The sequence below is a fragment of the Corvus hawaiiensis genome, chromosome 3 (genome assembly GCF_020740725.1).
Source record: "Corvus hawaiiensis isolate bCorHaw1 chromosome 3, bCorHaw1.pri.cur, whole genome shotgun sequence".
NCBI lineage: Eukaryota > Metazoa > Chordata > Aves > Passeriformes > Corvidae > Corvus > Corvus hawaiiensis.
In genome coordinates this window covers 41092834-41103377 of record NC_063215.1, presented here as the reverse complement: position 1 = coordinate 41103377, position 10544 = coordinate 41092834, and the positions used below count along the sequence as shown (strand labels likewise).

Sequence of the window (10544 nt, the reverse complement as noted above, 5' to 3'; positions counted from 1 at the left end):
CCAAAAGTCCCAGGAAAATGTCTCTGGCACGATTGGTGTCGTGCTGGGTGCACTTTAAATAGCGTGAACAAAAGTTGTAACAGCATTTATAGTTTTAGTTTTACTGGTCGTTCTCTTTGAGATGAGAAATTAGGGGCAGGATTTATTTTGCTTGGGCATCTGAGGTGCGCTGTTGAGGTCTGGTCTTGGAGCCTTTGTAGGGAGCGAGACAGGCTCCTCAAAGAGCAGCTCTTCCTAAAACACAGATGTAAACCAAGCTCTAAACTAATTACAGCAGGACTCCTCTGCAGCCAAAGAGGACAGCAAGGGAGATTCTTAGCCAGATCCTTGATTTAGGCATACTTCTATGTAATGAATAGTGTAGTGGAAGAATAGAGGGGAAAAAAAAATGTGATAGTAGTTTTGGGGCCAGTTTTAATGAAGATTATATAGAAATAGCCTACCAGAGGGAACATCTGGAAAAAGAACTGGGGTCTTAGAACTGGATTCCTCCTACCTAACCCGAAGTGGATTTGTAGTCCTTCAATTATGTGTGTACTCTACCAGGCTGTAGAGAATCCCTTTCAACTAAAATCTGAATCACCGGACTGGTCAAATGGGGCATTGTAGTTAAGATCTAAAAGTGATGTATAATGGCTTGGACCTTCACTTGTGTGTGTATGACTTGAATTCAAGTCACAGTTTCCAGATTTTTGGAAATACTAATCTGTAAGTAGAGCTGAGTTATTGGGCTTTGGGGTTTTTTAAAACTTAGACTTATGTTCTACCCGTGTGCAAAGAAGGAGCAGATGAATCATATTAATACACAATAGTTATAAGCATTTGATATTTCCAAATTGCAGGTTCTGAGTCCACAATCAAAGACATTTTGTAAGAACTCATTTCTTTGGAGATGTATGCACAACAGATGCATTAATATTTTCTATACCTTATTGCTATTCTAGTAACAATTCAGATTATTTTTTCAGCAGAAATAAATTTTCTTTATACAGCTTATAAATTATGTTAAATCTGGTTTTAAAAATAGAGTAACTGATTTATTTTACTATATTTGCACGAATCTCTTGCTGTTAACTGACCTCTAATGTTATTAGCATCTATTTTATGCAAGAGGTGTGATGCTGAAAAATGAAGTTGATACCATTTATTTTACTACAGTTCTTCTGAGTTCACTGATTCCAGAGCTATCACAGTAGCAGAAATGTTTTTGTTTCATTGTTGCAGGTGTATAAAATAAGTGCGAAGGTTTTTGTAGCTTTAATGATAGTAAAAGTTTAAATAAACTTTTACATAATTATTATAATATGGATTGATGGCTATACTCCATTGACACAAAGCAAAGGAAATAATTTCTTATGAAAGCCATGCACAGTATTGCATTGATTCACTCTGGGAATATCAATTACCCTGTCTTAATTGGGGACAACGAAAGCAAATGATGAGGTTATTAATCCTGTCAAAATGAATCAATGCTGTCTGTATGACATAAAGTACATTGTGAAAGTTTGTATTCTAGTATTCATGTAACGATATAATAGTAATGTAGTATTTTGACTACATAAAGTATTTTTAGGAGTATATAGAAAATTCATAGAAAGAATGAATAATGCAAAACAGAGAAGAACAAAGTTTCTAAGAGGTGTGGTTCATCACAGAACTTTTGGCTTGGTATAAAAAATGAATTGGGGGAATTCTGATATGCACAGTATATTTTCCTTTCCCTCAGAAAGAGCAGTGCCACACCTTGTTCATCTAGGGATGGAATCTTACCTGATATTTACAGGGCGGTTGGATTGTGTGCAGACTATATGTTTTTGATCTAAGGAATTTATTAAGATAAAGACAGGAAATAGCAGTGTAACCACTTTTTGGATGAAAAATTAGAAATTATGCAGGTGGAAATGAATAAATAATTGTATAATAGGATGTCTGAAAACAATTTGCAAACTGAATGAGATGGAGTATAAATTAGAAAATTTTAAATGTTTCTTTCATTCTGCATATGTCATGATATTCTCTTCATAACTTGCTGGATATCTATTCCTACTAAACAGGTAAGCTTGTAAATTTGAATGCTTTAGCTGTCAGGTTTTGCTCATTAATGTGTTTACTTTGATTTTAGCAGTCAAAAAGGTTACCTCTCATCTCATTTGTTTTTTACTGTGCTGGTATACAAAATATTAGTAACAATTTTGATGTGGTGACTCATCGGGATTACTCTGATGAAGGAGCAGGTGCCTAATGACCCCTTCCTTTATCAGAGAGAGCTGGCAGGATAAAGCACAAGCTTTTTTTAAATGGTAACTGGCTGTTGGATTTACATTAGAAGAAGGGTTTTCACTCTGGCTGTTTGTGCCATGGGTAGCTTTGACTTTTTTCATAGTCACAGTCCCTTTTTAGTGCACAGTTATAAATAGCATAATGTTTTGCTTTTCACTGTACTCTTTTCCTGTCATTTGCACTGTGGCTGTGCTAATGGGAGGGTACTTAGCTTAACCTCAGGCAGCCTTTTCTGCATAATTGGTTCGGTTAGGAAACAACACACTTTCAATTAATTAGTGTGATTACCTACCTAACAGGAGGTAGGGGAAATATGGTACTCATTTGGTCTTTCTTTGCAGTGAATATTCATGTCAATAATAAAGTCTTCCCTGAGCAAAATGAATCTTGACATGCAGGGTATTAAACAGCACATGTATGTATGTGGAAAATCTCATGAGTACTAAATGCATCAGCAGCTGCCTCATTCATACACTTTGTTAATGTGGTTCAGACATCTACTCATAAAATTATATTCACATAAGTACCCTTTTTTTTACTATTTTAAGTAGCTCTTTATGCTAATATATGTATAGTGCTAACAAAGTTTTCTAAGCTTTGAAGTACTGAGTTCAATTTATATCCTTGTTTGGAAAGGTAGTTTTCTCTGTTTGGATTAGAAGACTAAATGTACTGAAGTGTTCAAATGAGCAAATTCCCACATTGTGTTTGACAAAACTGCCTTTGATCTTTTCTGAGGAATGGTTAAACATAATATGCAAAATTTAGAGTAACCATTTGTTTGACCTGATCTGTGAACATAATTCGAGGGAAGAGATGTATTCCTGCAGTTTTCAGCCATATGCCCAGTTAAAAATTAAATGTTTGTAGAAAAAATTGAAAAGAACAAAAGCCACTGTAAATGCCCATGTTTTGTCATTCAGCTGAATATTTTGATTAATGCTAACTAGAGGATCAATTTTTCAGTAATAGCATAGCATGTCATAGTGAGACATTGCAAACATTAAATATATCTTCCTCTAATATACTGAACTATCATGGAACAGAGCACTGAAGTAGTATATAAAATTTTTATTCACATTGTGCTAGAAGCCCTTGTGATATATTGCAAACAATACAAAATATATGTTGCTGCATAAATAAACACGCATTTATACTACCAAAGGCAACAGAGAAACTTTTAAGGGGTTTGTCAACAGAAGCTCTCAAAATCCAATGGCAAACAAACACTTAAGTAGCACTTAAGACCAGAGAATGAAAATAAAAGCCCTTAAAGATAGAAGGGAAGTACAGATTTATTGTTAATATAATTTAAAAATGCAATGTGGACAAATATGCAAATAAGAAGAAAACCAGACATTTTTTATTCCCAGAGTGCTTTTTCCCCCAGTGATATATTTTCAAATACCTTTATAAGCTGCTTTCTTTGTATGAGGATTATGTTGTAGCTGAGCTGATCTCATCCTAAACCATGGAACTGAGATTTTGCATATTCTTGACAGGCTCTGAAACATCAGCAGAGGTGCCAGCTCAGAGCACAGCGTAGGTTCAGGTACTAAAGGTGCTGGAATTCCATTGCCGTAAAATGGGAGAGAACTTCATAAAAGTGTAGCATTCAGTATTTCACACAGGAGGGGGAATTTTAGTGGAAAGGAAGGAACCAGGTTTCAAGCCTCCCTGTCTGTCATCTCGTGACCTCTGAAATTGCCCCTTTGAACCATGTGTTTTCCATCACTTTACAGGAGAGAAGGCTTTTGACTGCAGTTTCTCTGGCTCTCCCATCTTCCTTGGGCTGCTTTCAGCCCTGAATGAGAATAGAAACTTCAGATCACTGTTTTGCCTTCACTCATGTCACTTCACAGGAGACCACGTGTTCCTCATTTCAAAGTACGAGTAGTAACTGTGTTCTTCCCTCATGCTCTCTTCCATCTGGAAAACTGTTTTGGAATCAGTCTGTCTAGATGATTTAATCCAATTTCCAGATTGACTTAATGAGCATTAGTGTTTGTGTCACTATAGCACTTTAGTTGAATTAGTCCACAGAATCAGTGTGGCCTAAAAATGTATAATATTTGTGAGAAGGATTAATATGATGCAAGGATGCTTGAGGTCAGATATCTCTGGTAAGATAAGATGGGAGTGTTAATGCCATGTTGAACGACAATGCTTATCAGAATCATGTACAATTCTAACTGTCCAAGTTAAAAGGAAAGAAAACCCTTTAAGATCTGTAGGTACAGTTTATGAGGACAAGGGAGTGGAGGGTCTATTTTACAAGAAGGATCTATCTTTGCATTTAAGAAGTCTGAAATATGATTGAGCTTTTAATCAGAAGGTAAAAAACTGACATATAGGGAAAAGCTATAATTAAGTAAGAGACAAATTTCTCTTAAAAACCCAGGACAATGAAGTTCTGTAACTACTTCAAGATTTGAGTTACAAGGCAAACAACTGAACTGTTTTTTAACTGGAGTTTTCCAAGGGAGATGAGACTCAGTTGCCTAAAATACCCAGGGTGTGGATCACTAACCTGCCAAGTTGCAGTAGCCCAAATGCTTCTGATTGTGTTCTTGCATACTGTTTGCTAATCCATTTCCTGACTGCTCTTACCAAAATTCATTTACATTTGTAAGTGAAATAAACAATCCTACACTTCAGCTCTTCTTTTGTGAACTGAAAAATAAAATTATTTGAAAAAGTTAATTTTAACATCTTTCTAGAAAACTAATTAAAAAGACTCGAAGAAGTAGAAATATTTTCAGAGAAAACCTTCAAAGAGTGAATTTTTTATTTCTTTTCCTGTTTGTTTCAACTTAGAGCAGCACCAAACCTCTGAAATAATAGCCATGCTCAAGCAGAACAACTCTATTTTAGCTCAACATATTAATTAATTCAGTTCTGTGTTGTTTTGTTTGAGGGTGCCTTTGTGTTGCACACACTGTAAATAGCACAGATGTGCTAGGATAAAAAAAATCCAGTATCTTTTAGATGGATCTTTATGAAATACCAATGCATGCTGGGAAGCAAATTCATCCTTCTACTGGAAACAACACAGGGAAAAAAAATTAAAATCTCTGCTAAATGTGCATCTGCAAGTATTAGGTTTGAGGGGGGGAAAAAGATCTTCCTGTGCACCTTCAGAAATTAAGTTTGAGTAAAAAAGTCTTCCTAAGTGCTCCGATGATAACCACTGAAACTAAGGAGTCAAATATTTAGGGGAAAAAAATATACCTTAGTTTTTGGCATTCTGCACAATGTATTTATTATTGCATTTCTTTTTTTCAAGACTGATGTAAACTTTAAATCTCAGAAAATTAGTTTGTAGACATTTTCCTCTTCTGTTGTCTCCACATGGCACATTGTCTCAACATTTTTTCCATACAGAGGTCACCATCTTTTAATGTCAGTCTAATGAAAGGACACAGAGAAATGGCTGCTGGTGAGTAGTAGGAGAATTAAAAGCCAAAAAGTATAAGGGGAGAAAAATCATAGAGTTCATGAATTCATCTTACTTATCCCTTTACTACAGATTGGGAAGTGATGTCAAGATTAGTGGATTTTCTTGTACAATTGAGATACAATCTACAATTTAAAAAAATAATCTGTTTAACTCTGTTTCTTAGATGGGATTTTAAAATTTACTTTCAAATAGTGAAAAAGCTTTTGTATCAGTTTGGCACATAGGAAGTTTTCATAGAGGTTTTGTTTTCTTACAGAATTTAACAGATTGCTGGTATGTAGAGAGCGCTTCACACGTAAAGACGTGTCATGATTTCACTGTGCTTCCTCTATTGCAACAGGTCTCCATCTGCTATGTCTTGTCTTGTTATTAGATTGCAGGTTCCTAGGGCAGAAGTTTGCCCTTTTGTTGGTTACATATATATCACATAAAAAAATGGAGGCTCAGTTTGGGAAGAGTACCTAAACAGCTGTGATGGTACAAAGCTGTACCAATTGGTAGCAAACCAATGTTCCTCAGTTTTTAGGATGGGTTTTAGAGATTTTGGTTTTTAGACTGTTGTCTAAGGAGGAGCCAGCAGTTACATTGATGTGCGTTTGAAACTCTGTGCGTAACACTGGCTCCCATAATTTTGGTCTTACTAGTAATAGAATAGTCTTCTTGATTAATGCCCTCAACTGAAAGTTCCCGAGCATTTTATGCTTTTTGGTTTTTGCTTTTCTTTTTTTAATCTCTTCTAACAACCTTCTAGTTAACTTTAAGTATAGATAAGAAATCTTGCTTGGGATTCAGTCTGAGATTAATGCTTGTCACCTGTGTGGATCTGATAAGTATAACAAAAGGCCTGAAAGAGTCCTTCGCATTTCTGAAAGTCGTATGGAAGACTTTAAACACCTCAAATGGTATTAGGTTCATATGCTTAGTCAACTAAAATGAACATCTAGTCAATATAGTCAGTGGAGCCCAGAGGAAGCTTCAGGTGACCAACTACGAGAGGTGGTTGTGCAGATATTGAGTGCTGTTTGAGATATTAAAGAGCTACTCTGCCGATCTTTAGCCACCACTCCAGAAGGACACTGGTCTTCCCCAAGTCCTCTGTCATGTTTGGGAGCCATGAGTCTTGAACACCTGATGACATCAGAAATAATTCTAGGTGTCTACTGATGGGCAATGAAATCAAGCTGTCAATATCTACTCAGTAAGATGGTGCTTTTTAGTCTCCTTGGATTATGCTGGTTAGATCTTGATTAGTTGTAATGAGATCCTAAGGAAGCAGCATGATTGTAGGCGCACCTACCTTTGGGAAGGATTCAGCCTCATGTATGTAGATCTCTAGTGTCATTTATGTTTTGTAGGACATTTCTTCTGCTCTCTCACAACCCCTGTAGAAACATGTGTCTTCCTCAAGCATTGTGTCATGTTTACCAGCCCTATGCAGGTGTTTTGAATAGCTGAAAGCATTTTATATGCACTGGATGTCTGCACTTACTTTCCAGCTTTCTTAACCTCATGTGGAATCCCAGCCATTATCTTCATTTTAGAAAGAGAAGAAAAACATTTCCTAAGATAGCCCCAAAGTGCTGTGATCAGAGGTGAAATTTCCAGTTCCTGCAGAGGAAAAAAGACTGGGGGTGATCAACCTTTTAGCAGAAAGGCTAACACCAGTTAATTGACCATGAGAAGTTAACAACTTTAGTCTGAGGTATTCATGAGCCAACTCCCTCACTACTTCTGTAACACCTCTGTGCTTTTTTGTTTTGCTTATTCCCTCTCTTATGACGCATACTTACGGTATAAATACTTCTGGCATTTGCTGCATAAGAAAACGGGAGAATTACCATGTCTAATATTGTGTATGCAGAATTCCAAGCACGATGATACATTTTAAATAATAAATCCACAAATAATTTGGGCTCTTTGAATTAAGTTTCTGCTTTGTTTAGTTTTGCTAACTACTGTAGCCTTGTCAACAGCTCCTCTCCTTGGAAATTTCAGTTTGTTCATTTCAGACAGGATATTTGAAAAGTTATTAGCAGAATTCTGAAAAGTCATGGATTTTTTTACTGAAGGCTCATATATAGTGCTACACTATATCATGTCTTTAGATATTAGTAACTGCAGGCTATGTAATGACTGTGTTTTAAGTTCTGAAAGATTTGCACTCAGAATCTGCCTGTCGTTATGAAGCCTGCTTTTCTAGATGTTTCTGGACATATATTCCCAAAGAAAATGCCTATGTAGATATCTGATAATAGAGTTCAAATAATAGATGTTTTATGCAACCTTTATCCTATCTGACTTACAATCTTGGAAGCTGTTTAAGTTTAAACACTGAGTTTGGAGTCAGTGAAATGAATTGTCTGCAGGGAGTGATTCATCTTTTCTAAAACACCAGATTTAGGGTGAGATGAATTACCTTCTGGAGGTGCCTCATTCATTCTCTTCGTACATATAGGGCTTAAGGTTACTCATTTTGAAGTAGTCAACTTTGAGTTGACTGAAGTTGATGATACTAATCTTCCCTTTTGTAATTGGAATGTGGACTGCTGTGAATGTGCTAACAAGGTCTCGAGTTTTCATCAAAACTGCACTGACACTGAACACTCAGATTTAGCTTACAGATGGTAGATGTTTCTAGTGGTCTTTTGGTGTTGCCTCCAAAACAGTATCACAGGAAATTGTTCAAGTTTGCCCATTACTCAGCCATGAGAATCCATAACAAAGCTGCTTAGAACAGCTTAACTACATTTTAGACAAAGAAAATATGTGATGCATTTAGTTATTCAGCACTCACTGAGACTGTCACCCCAGGTAAAATTTAGAAATATCTATTTAATTGCTATCCAATATCTACTTATGATATTACTTTAGTTTACTGTGAGGTTGGCATGGGCAGGTCGAGCGTGTGGCAGTAATGGTGTTACACACAGCTATGTGAGCTGTGGCCATGAGGTTCGTGGGGGGCATGTTTAGTTTTTCAAGAAGGAACCTGCTGGGGGAAGGTCTTGCACAAGAGTGGGAGATGCCTGCGCCTGGCTCCTGTTTGCTTTTTAACTGGCATTTCAGGAGAGCAGTAACCTGGAGTGCTGCAAGCTGGAGCCACAGAGACTTGGCACTTAACTACCTTGGTAACTGGGTGAGCAATGGCTGTCCCTAATGCTCAGCAGAACCTGATCTTAACTCCGAAATGATGAGTTTTACTTTTCTGTCTAAATTTTAAAATTTATTTTTTGTTAAAGGAATATTTTTTGAGTTCTCTATTTGCCTTCTTGTTTTACAGCTTTTTTGGTTCACTCCTTATATGTTCTCAGGAGCTATGAAGGTTGAAGCTATGGAGGTTGATATTCGTCAAGAATAAAAATTAAACTCATGGAATTAAAGTCTGAGTAATATGCTAGTTTTCATGGCAGTTCATAAAGGACTGTCTCTCATGGGAGGGACCCCATGCTGGAGCAGGGAAAGAGTGTGAGGAATTCTCCCTGGAGGAGGAAGGAGCAGCAGAGACAACCTGTGATGGACTGACCACAGCCCCTATTTCCTGTCCTACCTAGCCACTGGGGGAGAGGAGAAAGAGGACTTGGGATTAAAGACCAGGAAAAAGGGGTGTGTAGGTGGAAGGTGTTTTACTATTTCTCTTTATTTCTCATTATCCTACTCTGATTTATTTGGTAATAAATTAAACTAATTTCCCCAAGTCAACACTGTTTTGCCCATGATGGTAATTTCTGAGTGATCTCTCCCTGTCCTTATCTTGACCTATGAACTTTTTGTTAAATTACCCTGTCCACCTGCAGAGCAGGGTGACAGAGTTGCTCAATGGGCACCCAGTATCCAGCCAGGGTCAATCCACCATAATATGGAGGCAAAAATCATCTTGTGGGAATGGAGTTTTAAAAAATGGAGAAAAAAGTGAAATGGATTTACAGAATCTTATTTGTGTAGTCAGAATCTGATATTTTAATCCAAGTGCCATATAATGAACTCAAATCTATTTGCTGCAGCTTTCCAATCTCCGAAATCAGCTGTGACTTTTTTAAACCTTTCATCTTCTCCTTGCAACAAATTTTATCTAATGAAAGCAGGGATCTAGACCTTTCTTAAGTCATTCTAGTTCCATATAGTAAAAAAACTTGTGGTATGAAGTGTGAAATACCTAATGAAAGAAAATATGTGTGCCAATGGATTAAATATGCTTTTATAAACCTCTGTTTTTTCTGCAGTGGGCTGTGAGTGTGTAGGTTTCATGACAAAAATGCAGCTTGCAGGTAGCTGGGGCAGTAACTGTTAAAAGACTGGAAAGCAGAGTGCATAGAAATCAAAGTAATGTTTATAACCATTGAGCTGATAACATCTTGGATGATTTACAAATAAGTTCCACTATTTTATTCTTGGATTTCGCACAGAAGAAATCTGTAAAATAAATGCCGATGAGTTTGAGTAGCTGAGCTTAACACTAAACACTTCCCAGCAGGACTGAATTGTTATGGATCATGCAATCTACCGTTAGCCAAGAGATGCTTGCATGCAAGGGCTTTTTGTTCCCTGTTTGGACTGCAGTCAGCAGTAGTAAAGCTGTGAGTGTTGAAGAGTCTCAGCTGACCTACAGCAGAAAGTTGGTCATCCTTTTTTATATACTTGAATTCTTGACAGAGTGCTTACTGGGAATTTTTTACTGATCATCTCAGTTCTCCTTATGGCAAGCCCAGAAGGCACTAACATTGTTCTCCTGTTCTTCAGCTCTCAGTTGAATAAAAAATCGAAACAGATATGAATATAAAGAAAGAATAAATGTGCTAAAATCTCA

The 10544-nt window shown here is 36.8% G+C and overlaps 1 long non-coding RNA gene across 1 annotated transcript; it reads left to right on the top strand.

Moving 5' to 3' along the window:
• Positions 1-5409: 5409 nt before the first annotated feature.
• Positions 5410-9439, top strand: LOC125323690. The gene is made up of 2 exons (XR_007202611.1): positions 5410-5719; positions 9021-9439. It is a non-coding gene; the product is annotated as an uncharacterized LOC125323690 (long non-coding RNA).
• The last annotated feature ends 1105 nt before the right edge of the window (positions 9440-10544 follow it).